Source organism: Fukomys damarensis, unplaced genomic scaffold (genome assembly GCF_012274545.1).
Source record: "Fukomys damarensis isolate Sample0158 unplaced genomic scaffold, DMR_v1.0_HiC HiC_scaffold_19, whole genome shotgun sequence".
Lineage (NCBI taxonomy): Eukaryota > Metazoa > Chordata > Mammalia > Rodentia > Bathyergidae > Fukomys > Fukomys damarensis.
The window spans coordinates 18,260,136-18,273,218 of record NW_022900931.1 but is presented as its reverse complement, the minus strand read 5'-3'; the positions used below and the strand labels follow the sequence as shown (position 1 = coordinate 18,273,218).

Genomic DNA, 13,083 nt, shown 5'->3' with positions numbered 1-13,083 from the left:
TTTTTTTTTTTTTTTTTTTTTGGTACTGGAGATCGAACTTAAGACCTTGTGCTTGAGAGGCAGGTGGCGGTACCATTGAAGTAAATCCCCAGCCCATGTGATTTTTTTTTTTTTAATATAGTGAGTTGGAGATCTGATTCTTCCCACCATGATGTTTTAGCATCATTACTAAAACTAAAACAAAAACAAAAGATCAGCCCTCTTCACTGATTTGAAGTGCCATGTTTGTCTGTACTAAGTAAACTTATATGTGTTGGTTTATTTTAGAAATATGACTTCTCTTCCATAGATTTATCTCACTAATTCTATTCCAAAACCATGCAGTCTCAATTGTGATAGCTTTACAGTAAAATTTTATTATCTGATGGGACCTGTAGCTATACCTTTGTCAACCTTTTCTATTTGATATTCTGTCAGATTTTTCTTTTAGGTAGAATTGAGATAGCTTTTCAAGTTCCAGCAATTCTTTCTGAGATTTTACTTGCCTTAATTTATGCATTATTATTATTATTACAAAATTGAAACTTGTATGAGTAAGTTATTCCCTTGAATATCCAATCCTTATTTTATTTTCATAAACAGTATTTTCATTTTTTCCTCATAAATTCTATACATTTTTACTGAGATTGCTCTTAGATATTTCATGTGTTTTTATTTCCTATTTTACCCAATACTATCTTACTTTCATCAGTATTTCTAAGTGATGATTCTTTATATTTTGGAAAGTCATTAAATTTACTTATTGCCAGCTACCTTACTATATTTTTTCTAGTTTGCCCTCTTGAATTTTCCACATAGGCCCTTATATATTTACACAGTTTATAAATGATGATAATTTGTTCTCTTTCATAGTATTTACATCTTGTGTTTTGATATTCTTTAATGTGCACATTTTAAATGTTTTTTCAGTAATTTCAAGGCTGGCTTTCTTGTTCCTCCTATTTCTCCTTTCTCTCTTCAACTGAATTGAACTCCTCCTCATTTTCTATCTCTGACCTTGGATGTGTGACTGACAAGGAAGAAATGAAATTTAGAGAGGTAGGGAATGACCCAGTCAGGATTCAGATTCAAACTGGATTCAGAGTCAAATTGCTGACCTCTGGACTCACTCTGTAAGAACCCTCTCATGGTACTGGGTAACCGGTTCCTTCCAATCTTTCCTTCCTCCTTCTTGTTTCCTGCTTTTTGTTTCTGGTACTATAAATCTAGTCACCAAACCTCACCCTACCAGGCCCCTGTTTCAGTCACTGGTGAGATCTGCACTTCATACTGGACGCATTGAGAGCCGCCATTGTGGTGACTGGGGGCAGGACCTAGTGGACTTGACTTTAAGAATAACAGGTTTCGCTCTGCAGCATTGTCTTTCTCAGGGTGTGTGGGGGGGATGGAGGGAGGGAGAGAGAGAGAGAATTTGTTTGCTCTACCCACTCGGTTTCTTTAGTACTTCATGGTCTACTGCTGTGCATTCTCTGCTTGCCCTTCCTGACCATAAGGTCCTCAGGCTGACAGGAAACACCTCACTGTGAGATGCTCAAATCAAATGAATCTGGTTTCTGGAAATGTCATTATTTCAGGAGGGAGCACAGGAGGGAGGGAAGGAAAATAGTTTGGATTTTTGTGGGGGAATGGAAAGAGGAAAGGGGCTACATAGATGTTCTGTTCAGAGGAGAGAAAAATGTCTGTAGGTTTGAAAAATCGTTGTGTTAATTTTGCTGTGTGTTCTCTAGCAGTGGGAATACAGCGTGAATCTTATTCGAGACAAGGATAGACTGCCCTTTTGTTACTGTGGCACAGGTCTGGAATGGGGATGGATAAGGAGCAGAAAAAAGTAGCAAAAATAAAAACTTCTTACTTGCAAGTGATGGAAGCTACACTTCTGCATAGCATTTTTTTTCTATTGTTGAAATTTTTCTGTTTGTTGCTTTGTGGGAAAACTCAAAGCAATGTGAGAGTTACTGCCGGATGCTTGATTTGAACAAGTTGATGGATTTTGGGGGAGAACTAAATGAAGATCTTGGGCCGTTCGGAAGAGGTTAGGTAGAAGCTTAAGAATCACTGTAAGCTCTGGGAAGTGGAAATAATGAGATGAGGATGGGTAGAAATGTGAATGTGGCTGTTCTGGGAGGGCAGATTGGCAGGGGCAGGCACAGAGGCCGATATGAGTTAGAAACACCTCTCCAAAGGATGAATTTACATGGCCAAAAAGTTTATGGAAAAAAACTCCTCAATTTCATTATCCATCAAGCAAATGGAAATCAGAACCACAATGAGGTCATCTCACTCTAGTTTGTATGGCTTTTGTCAAAAAGACAAGAAATAGCAAATACTGAAAGGAGGTAATGCTCATACTCTGTTAGTGGGGAAGGTAAATTAATGCAGTCATTATGGAGAACAGTATGAAGGTTCCTCAAAAAGCTAAAACTGGATCTGTCCTATAATGGAGCAATCTCACTTCTGGGTATGTATCCAAAGGAAATGAAATCAGCATATCAAAGAGATACCTGCATGATGATGTTTGTGGCTGTATTCTTCACAAAAGCTAAGATAGTCAGCCTGGGTGCTCATCAGCAGATAAATGAATGAGGACGTGTGGTATGTGTATATATAATGGAATATTATTCAGCCATAAAAAGAATAGCATCTTTTTTTTTTCTTTTTTTGTGGTACCAGGGATCGAACTCTGGTCCTTGTGCTTGTGAGGCAGGTGGTGGCAACACTGAACTAAATCCCTGGCACAAAAGAATAACCTCTTGTTATTTGCAGCAACAGGGTTGGAGCTAGAGGACATGTGTTAAATGAAGTAAGTCTGACGCAGAAAGATAAATATCACATGTTCTTTTTCATAAGTAAGTGTCTTAAAAGTCCATCTGGATGTGGAATAGTACACTAGAGATTGGGAAGAGTGGGAGAGAAAGTAGACAGAGGGAGTTTGGATAATAGGTACCAAAAACAGAGCAGTAATAAAATCTAGAGTTCTACAGCCCAGTGGGATAACTGTAGTGCATAATAATCTATTATGCATTTAATGAATAACTAGAAGAGAGGAGATCGAATGGTCTAAACACAAAGGAGATGGACATTTTTATTATCCTGATTTGGTCAATACATACTATACATAAATTGAAATGCCACAGGGCACCTCATAAATATGTGCCCCCCCCTTTTTGAGACAGGGTCTTGCTATGTAGTTCAGGCTGGAAATTCAATATATAGCCCAGGTGTAAGACCTAAGCCTTTACGAGCACTCCTAAGAGCTCAATACCACTCCGAAGAGCTCAGAATTACCACTCTGAAGAGCTCAACAGCCACAAGATTCACCAGGGAAGGAACACACCAGACACATTGGAAAGGAAACAGACCTTTATTAGACTGGCCAGATGGCTCTCCCAGAGCCGAGTAGCTCAGAGAGGAGCCAGCTTAGGGGCTGAGGTCCTTTTTATAGGAGGGAAAAGGGGGGTTATCATTTAAAGCCTGGAGGCAGGGGACAAAGGCTATTGGTCTGCTGGTGGTCAGCAGCCATATACTCAGCAATCAAACGCTGATGATTAAAAGATGCTTATGGGGGTCTCTAAGGCATTTCGGACAAGCAAGCAGTAAAAAAATAAACTTTGGATCTCTGTATATGGCCCAGATCTCATCTCATTTTCCAGAACTCTTAAGCATTTGCCCATTAACTCACATTATTCACAGTTGGGGCTAGGAATTTAAGATCACAAAGTTATGCAGTAAAGATTACACAAAGTCATGCAGTCTTACATTCCCAAGCAAAGGTTCAAATGTAGGTAGGGGTGCGACTACAAAGGGGCGTGGTACACAACGGCCTTGGGGCCATTACTCATCCAACATGGAATCACTATAGCTCAGTCAGGTCTCACATTCCCCACTGGTTTTAGGTAGAATCAAATCCTTGATTCATCATTTTGCTTAAAGTTTTAGCTAAGGGCTCATAGCAATTTGTAAAGGCATCTTTTTGGACCGAGAAGTTGGGGATTAGGATCCCCAGAACACATGAACGTCACATATTTTTTATCATTCTGTAGGCTCATAAACTCTTAATTCAAAAGCATAATAGCTCATAACAGTTTGACACAATATAAGAGTCCATATCTCAATTGTAGTTCTTATTCTTCAGCTGTATGTGGACTCACCAGCTTCCGGTGTGGTGAGAGCAGGGCCTTGAGTGCGTTGTCTCCTGGAGTCGGAATCTGTGGAATTCTGTTTTACTCTAGAGTGGTGGTAGCTGACCTTCAGCTACCTTGACAGCTGTGGGAGTAACCCTAAGAGTCTCATATGGCCCTTTCCACATAGATCCTAAAGGAGTCCTTTTCCAATTTTGAACATAAATTTGGTCTGGTAGTTTTATCAGATGGGCAGGAGTTAGTACAGGAAGGTCCTCTCTATTTCTAATTCACCCTCGAATATTTTGAAATACTTGCCCAATTCTAACAGCTGTAATTCCATGTTGGATAAACCCAATTGAGATAATTTTATAAAGCCTCTCAAGATACAGGGTGGCCTTCTAAATAAGATCGCATATGGGGAGAACCCAGTATGACTTGGGGTATGTCTTATTTTTAAAGAAGTCCAAAGGGAGCAAATCAAACCATAACCCCTGTGTTATCTGACAATATTTAGTTAATACTCCCTTAATGGTACGATTCATCATTTTTTTCAACCTTACCAGAACTCTGAGGTCCATACGCAGTATAACAGTTTAGCTAGATCTTATACAACCTCTGTTACAAGTGCTGGCTTATTGTCACTGCCTATGGAGAAAGGCAGACCAAACCTTGGAATTTTTAAAAATAAAACCTTGCATATCTCTGAAGCCCTCTTTGTTTTTATAGGGAAGGCCTCAGGACATCCAGAAAAGTACAAAACCATATTAACACATATATATAACCTTTACAGGGGGTAGGTATAATCATCTAAAGTTTCTGTTTAGTTGTCCTTTTGGCTTATATGTCTACCTTAGCATTGCCATTTGCTATTGCAACTTTTCTTTCTTGAATTATTTTAGCATTGTCAGATTTTCACATTGCCTCAAATAGCTATATTATATCCTGTTTATTTTTAATAAGTTTGCCCTCTGCTGTGAGAAGACCACACTTGTATAGACTGTGCCATTGATATGTCAAGTGGCAAACAGGATTCTGTATTAATATTTACCCTCTTTTCTTTTGCCCATCAGAGAGCCTTTATGAGTGCCCATAGCTCTGCTCACTGTGCTGACTATCCAGTGGGGAGGGGTCCTGCTTGGAACACTTACATCTTGAGTCATCTCTATATAGCCAGCATAGCATACCCCATTTTCCATGCTCCCACCCTTGAACAGGATGAAATCAGCCTCAGGCAGCGGGTCTTTCTGCAGATCTGGATGACAGGAGAACAATGCATCAGTGACCCTGAGGCAGTTGTGGTCAGGGGGCCAGGTTCTGAGGGCAAAAAGTAGCGGGGTTTAAGGTTTTAACTGGAGCAAAATATAGGTGGAGATTCTCACAGATGAGGCCCTGATATTATGTGACTCTATTATTGAGAGCCATCAATGTCTTCTTATTCAACAGTTCTAAAAGGCATGGGGAAACTGAACAATCCATTTTTTCCTAATGTTACCTGGTCAGCTTTCTTAATTAGCATAACTGCAGCTGCCAGGGCTATCCCTTCACATCTGGATCCAAACTCTAAGATAAATATGACACTGGCTGATTCTGTGGGCCTACTCCTTGAGTGAACAGCCCTAAAGCAGTATGATTTCTTTCAGTCATGTACAAAGTAAAAGGCTGTGTAACATTTAGGATCCCTGATATAGGGGGCAGCAGAGAGAGTTAGTTTTAGCTGTTTAAATGCTGACTCTTGCTCTTTACCCTATAATAATTACTGTCCTTCTGGGCCCTTTAAAGATTCATATAGAGGTTTGGCTAAGTCTGCAAACCCTGGAATCTAGATCCTGCAAAAACCTGTTACCCAAAATTCTCTCATCTGTTTTCAAGTCCTTTTATCTCCCAAGCAGCATATTTCATTGGAAACTTCAAATCCTAGATATCTGATTTGCTGTATGCAATTTGAGCCTTTCCATGAAACTTTCTATTCTGACTCTTGAAGCAGCATTAATAGTTTTAATACCCTGTTAAGTTTTTATTCATTTAGTATATCAGAAGATTAACAATAATAATCATCATCATTTTATGTATGAAACTTCACACCCTTTAATTTGGTATCAAAAGCATTTTTCCAATAACACCTTTTAATAACAACTCTTTTTCCACAGAAAACATCATAATTTGAAAATGACCATTATAAACATATCATAATAACATATTTAGAATCCAATCCTTTGATGATAAACAATGTAAACATTTTATAACAATATATTTTGTGATGTTTATTGGGAGTGTATCTTCCCATAGGCTATGAAAACTATTGGGGCTCCCATTAGTGAATAAAGACTAGAATAAATTTTTTTGAGCCACTGTCCTTTTTACTATTAACAGGAGTCTTATCTAGACCTAAGAGTTTATATTTAATTATCTTGACAAAATTTTAACTTATAAAACCAGGTTATAGAAATTAAAAAATTATTAGAATCCTTGATGTTATTTCAATCAAAATAAAATTGGATAAACACTTTTCAAACAATTGGACAGACACAAACATATAAGACAATTTATGAAACTATAATACACTCAAATGTATTTGACCAATTGAATTATAAAATCTCTCTTAGTTAAGACTAGTCAGAACTTTTGCAGGTCATTTAAGAGAGATCTCTTGTAGAATTAGAATCAAAAGGAATGCACACTCCTTATGACTGTAAATGCAAACCTTTTATAACAAACTTGAAACCAACAAGCAAGCATACATATTTTCTTATTAAATCATTTCCACACACCTTCTCTACATACTTAGGCTTTCTGATCTTGTATATCTTTCTTTGTCTCTAACATGACAAACATATAACATCCTTTCATATCAAAAGTATATACCTTTTACCCATAGATTTCCTAATATTTTTCTGTCTCATTTACTATTAACCTTCCATAACAAACTTTGGGTGTTAAAATCTTAAAGTGTCCTTTTTTGTTCTTAGATTGTTACATCTTAAAATCTGGCTGTCAGTGTAACAGTATTAACCTTATTATATATTTTTTAACAAAATACAGAAAAAAGCAAGTTAACTCTATAATGACAACTTAAGCATTTGCAATATACAAGAAAAAAATTTTAGGCACACCAAACAAACATCATCTTGAAACAATAATACATTTACTAAACAGTTTAAATCTGTGACATGATTTTTCTTGTAAAAATCCCTTGATATCTGGTAAAGCACAGTTGCAGTTTCTCTGGCTTTGTTTTAGATTCCAGAGTTTTTCTGTCAGCATCGGGCTTATGACACAGGGCTGGCCTTGGGGCTCTTAAAGCCTGGAGTTTTTTTTTTTTTTTAATTTTTATTCTGCTATATCCTTTTCAGAGCTTTCCTAACTGCTTTTAATCCAATAAAGATTTATTTTTTTATTTTAGTTTTTTTTTCTAATCTGGGTGCAAGCCCTGTTCCATTCTCTGAGTCTGACCATGGTTTCCTGTTTGCACCCTCCAGTGCAGTAAAGTTGAGCAATTCTGTTTTGCCCCCACCTTTTTCACACTTGTGATATCAGCAACTCAAGTGGAAGGGGAGTCAGTTCAACCTCCTCCAAAGGGGAAACACTGGGATCTGCCTGTTAAGGATGTTACATTTTCTGAGAGATTGCAAATCTGCCATGTGAAAAACAGCAGATTTGACATGCAGTTATTCTAAGACCAAAACTAAACAGTTCTCACTAGCAGCTGACTGCCGCTGAGCAGAAGCTTGAGCAGCTCCTAGAGCACACAAGGCTCCAGGTTGTCAAAGTTTCAGGTAAAAGCAAAGGGAGATAACTTTTCTTTTGTCTAGTTTTTTTATGGGGGCCAAGTCTGGCTCTGCTGAGGCCACGACAACTCACAAAGTTTCTGAGCATCTTTTGATCATAATTTTACCCAAAGTCTTTATCAAAATTCTGAATCATACACTTCAGAACTGTTGGTTTAGTATTAGCTTTCCCTGGGACCATTAAATATTCCCTTGTCCAGTGTTGCAAGAGAAACAAAGGGTGGGATACCTTTCCAGAAAACGGCCTCTCCCTCTGGCAGGACTCGGGTTCAGGCCCAACACGGGCTGTGTCAGTTAGCACCTTTCCCAGCCAACATACCAAATGTTACAGAAGGAAGCAGTAAGTGACACACAGAGAGGCAGCAGAATGGAAATAAAATAATAAATTTACTCACCAATAAGGGTCTGTCACACATAAGCCATACCTGGATTGTGACCCACTGGGTTACAATTTCTCCTTTCTAGGATTCCATAGCCTTCTGTGGAGTGTGAACTTTGTTAAAAAGTTTTAAAACACAATCGAGGGAACTGGGGGAGGAGGGCTTGGATTGTCTGGTTCCCGTGGTTCTTTGGAGACCTGGAAAGGCAAGAAGTATGACAAGCGAGCAGACAGACAACACAAAAGAGAGACAAATTTGCAAGGACTATATCCCTGCGCACAAAATGGCCATACAGAAACTGACTGCTGGACTCCCGCCGTCATGGTGAAGCCCTGGGCAAGGAAATTAATGTCGCATCTGACTTTTCTTTGACCTACCAAGGATCCTTCCCAGACCAGTTGTAGGAATAAAAACTTCCTACCTGACCTGCGGAGGAATTGAGACCAGATAAACTTCTTTCAGGGCTTCTGTTATACTCCCACCATCGGCGTCAGAGTCCCCAGGGCCCTGATCAAAATGGTCAGGGTGGCCTCCTCGGGCCTCTCTCTGGCACCGTCGGCTTAGGTGTCTGGCCGGTTGGCCACCAGCCAACCAGCCAGACATCACCGAGTAAAGGTACATCTCGCTGGGGCCTCCAAAAATGTTATACCAAGCCAGTGAGAGAACACCAAGTACCAGGACACAGATAAAAACTGAAAGAAGTTTATCATATTAGGCACGTGCGGACTCCACTCTCTAAGAGAAGTAAAGCCCCGTTACAAGATTGTGCATAGGTCTTATAGGGTTTTTCAAACAAAGAAGTACAGACATAGGTCAGGGCATTCACACAAGTACCTGGGGGTTAGAGTTCAAACACATGGTTTAGCTTACGGGGAAAGTGTTTCAAGGTCACCTTTTGTCCTATGTTTGTCCCTGGGTGGACTGTTAACCAAGTTAGCAATTGACATATAAAGGTTTGTTTGCAGTTTGAGCAGCTCTTCCGTGATGTTTGATAAGGAGAGGGGGAAGAAGTCTCTGGCCCATTAGCAGGCCAGCATGGTGCCTCTGTAGCTTAGTCAAGTCTCACAATGAGTGTATTTGGGAGCTGTTCGGTGGCTGCTGTTGATCTACAGTCATTGCTAGTTCTGCACAGTAAGCATGCAGAAGGCAGGGGAGCACTGTAGCTATACCAGTTCCACACCACCGCTTTGCCACTTCTTTCTCCTGGCCCACTGTGCGCCAGAGCGCCTGGAGCCAGCAGGGATCAAACAGGACCGGCTCTTGCCATCTTGGTCCCTTCCTTCACCCTGCTCATGTAAGCCAACTAATTCTTTCAGGACCACAAAACACTGATTCTGTGCATTCCTTGCCCTGCAACACACTCCAGCACATACACACACACACACAAAGCAAATACAGCCAAGATGTCTTTTCAAGAGGCAAACATTTTCAAGAATTGAAAATCACTAAACTTGCATTATGAGCGAATATGAGGGCCTAGATTGAGACTATTTGCTGGTGCCAGCTATCTTCACAGCTGACCAGTGTGGTCTGTTAGTGGTGGCCGGGACACCTTCCACAAGGCAGCACGTGGAAGCTAGATATTTGTAACATATTCCAGATAGGAGCGATGCCCTTGTGAAAAGTTGCTCCCCATAAAAGCTGATAAATGAAACGTGGGCTGAAGTTCGTCAGTCTTGGTAGAATCAAGTGCACATTTATCCAGTGGTTCTTCATTGTTGAACGTTGGAGGAATCTCGCTCAGTTGTTTGGGTTCACTGAAATAGGGTGACATTTGGGGACAAGTGTTCCCAAATTTGGCACAAGCTAGAATCCTCTTTCTTCTCATTTTCAGTTCCCTTGGCTATCACTCCATTTATTTATTTATTTATTTATTTATTTATTTATTTATTTATTTATTTAATCCCTGATGGGTTCTGTGTGGAAGTAACTCCATTTGTTCAGTGTGTTATCTGTTTTCCTTATTGGCAAAACTCAAGTATATTTATTCATTTGGTGGCTTTAGAGAACTGAGTTTTCTTCTCCTTTTATTTCACCTACTTTTACCCTATGTTGACAAACAGAAATTCAGATAATAATAGCAATAGATAATAATGACTCACTTTGATTGAGAGATATAACAGGTTTCATGCAAAAGGATTTATGTGTGTGATCTTAACAGCGTATTAAGTAGGTATTAGCTTATTTCTATTTTCCACTCGAGGAAACATAGGCCTAGAGAGGTAATAGAACATCGCCTGGGTCTCATGCGTAGTGGGAGACAAGGCTCGAATTCAGATTTAGGGCAGCCTGCTTCCTGCCCTACCCATGAGATGTAAGGACACCAGCAGATTTGTGGATGATTTGTATTTGAACTGTGAATGATACACATATCTTAAATTAAAGTTGATCAAAAATATACCTAGAATATTATCAACACAAATTCTCATTGCTACACACCAAAGGGTTAGGTCAATAACTTACAAGTAAATTTTTTTGCTACATTAACACAAATTTCTGATGAAAATTTTGAAAGACATAATAAGCATTGAAAAGAATGTAGCGAACTTGGTATAGCAGAGTTTTAAATTTGCTCAGAATAACTACTTCAGTGTTTTATAAGAAGTTTGGACATCAGAATTATTATTATTATTGTATAATTTTTTTTTTAATCCTAGAAATACTCCTACGTGGTTGGTGCACCAGATGCAAACACAATTTGTTTTTGGTTAATGCAGCATTGACTGAAGTCATTTATATTTACCAACAAGAGCAGTGAACAATTGAAAAATCAGATCCAATGCCCCCCAGCATTGGTGATGCACCAAAACATGTCTTTTCTGACAACTGCGGGGATTTCAGAACTTCGCATGTGTTTGCACACAAAAGGAGCATTGTTTTATTGCCAAGTGCTTCTCAAAGCCAGCCTACTTTGTACAATGCAATCCTTGGTAAACTACAAATCAGAACTCTTAAAAGCTTGCATTGTAGATCATTAGTAGGTGGTCCCATCACAAATATAAACCCTAATTTATGGAAAGATGTGCCGCTCCCTGTTGGAACCCAGGAAGTGTCTGTTTTCATCACTTTGTCTCATCACGAGGGTGCTGTTGGCTCAGTACCCTGCTCAAAAGACCCAGGAAAAAGGAGATTTAAAAAACTGGTTAGTCTATACATTTATTTAAAGGAGAAGGAGGATCTTATTAATTTTAGTGCTCTAGAATATTATGCTCTAGAATATTAGTGCTTTAGAATGAGACATTAGAAGCCATGGCAGAATTTCATCCATTTGCCTTGATTTTGCTGTAGGTCTTGGTAGGTGGCTGGATTACTAGCCGACAGCATTTCACACAGGAGCGCCTGAGAAAAAGACCAAGTGATTTGCCCAGCATTATTCTTGCTCATTTCTCACTCCTTTGAAGGTCATCTCCTCTTTTTTTGTCTGTGGAATAAAATCTAAATTTCTTAGTGATATAAATAAAGCCCTTTGTAATTGGGTCCCTGCCTGCTCACTTTGACCTCCTTGTGTAAACTGCTGTGTATTTGCCATGTGTACCCTTCCCACTGACCACACCAAGTTCCTGGTGGCTGTGTTAATGCATCTTGCTACTGGAGACTTTCCAAGATTTAGGGATTTAATCTGCTAGGTATTATTTATTAGGTAACTGCCAAATGAATGAAAACATGGACAGTATTGATACTTTTTTATTTTGGCAGTAAGAAAATTATAAAATACCACTGAAGAGGAATCCAAGTATGGAGGGAGAGAAGAGGGAGGGGAAGGGATGAAGAAGGAAAAGGATTGAGATGCCATATGGATACATACCAACTGCCTGCAGTCAAGGTACACATTATGCATACAGAATATGTCCTAATAAAAATAAAAATAAAAAGATCCCCCATTTTGTTAAAGACTTTATATCCTAACATCCAAAGGCAGAAGCGGGGGGTGGGGCAGACTGGGGTTGTAGCCCAGTAGTTTAAAAACGCTTAGAATAATGCTGAGGTCCTTGGATTCAGTCCCCAACAACTAACGACAGAATACAGGGATTGAAATAAAATCTGAAACTTCACTCATTGCCTGCATTTTCCTCATTTCATCAAAGGCTGTTGATAAAATAGTTACAGGCAGAGGCTGGCCTGTGGGGGTTGGGAACTGTGTGCCTTGTGCCTGGTTTTCCCTTTGACAATCTTTTGCCTGCCTGAGTAAATCTTCCCCCTCCTTTCTTTCTCAGTGTTTACCTTGATCGGAGAAATTCTCCTCCCTCCCTCCACCTGTTCTCTGCTCCCCGACCCATCTCTCCAGTTCTCTCCTGTTCTAGTCTTTGCATCTTTCAGCTGCTGCCAGTAGGCGCTGGGGCTATTTGCTGCTCTGTTTGCCATGAGACTGAGATTCTTGAAGACAGAGACTACATTTTACTCACCTGCATTCGCAAAGCTTAGCGCACTGTGTCTTTGACACAGACCCAGGGCATAATGGACATTTAATAGATGAATGCATGCATGCAGGGATGAATGAACGAGTGCATGATTGATCCCTGGACACCCTTCATGTCCTGTGTGTCTTGAACGTTCTCCATAACCTGCAACTTCAAGCTCGTAGGATTTATTCAGAAAGACACCCTCACTGAACTGAACTGATTTACCGGGTTTGACCTCATCAGTTCTTCTATTTTTCTTTGCCGAGGAAATCTAATTATGTGCCCCGTTATCACAGAGGCTGGGAGCCGTCTGCAGCTGCTGTCTCAGGTACTTCACGGGCTCCAGGGCTCCCATCGGCTCTGCAGGTCAGCTCGTGTTTTTCGTCAGCCTGTTCAT

At 39.7% G+C, this 13,083-nt stretch overlaps 1 protein-coding gene across 2 annotated transcripts in view; it reads left to right on the top strand.

The window, feature by feature from the left end:
* Positions 1–13,083, top strand: part of St8sia1 (ST8 alpha-N-acetyl-neuraminide alpha-2,8-sialyltransferase 1) — a 124,204-nt gene that overhangs the window by 13,740 nt on the left and 97,381 nt on the right. The gene's annotated exons all lie outside the window — the stretch shown is intronic.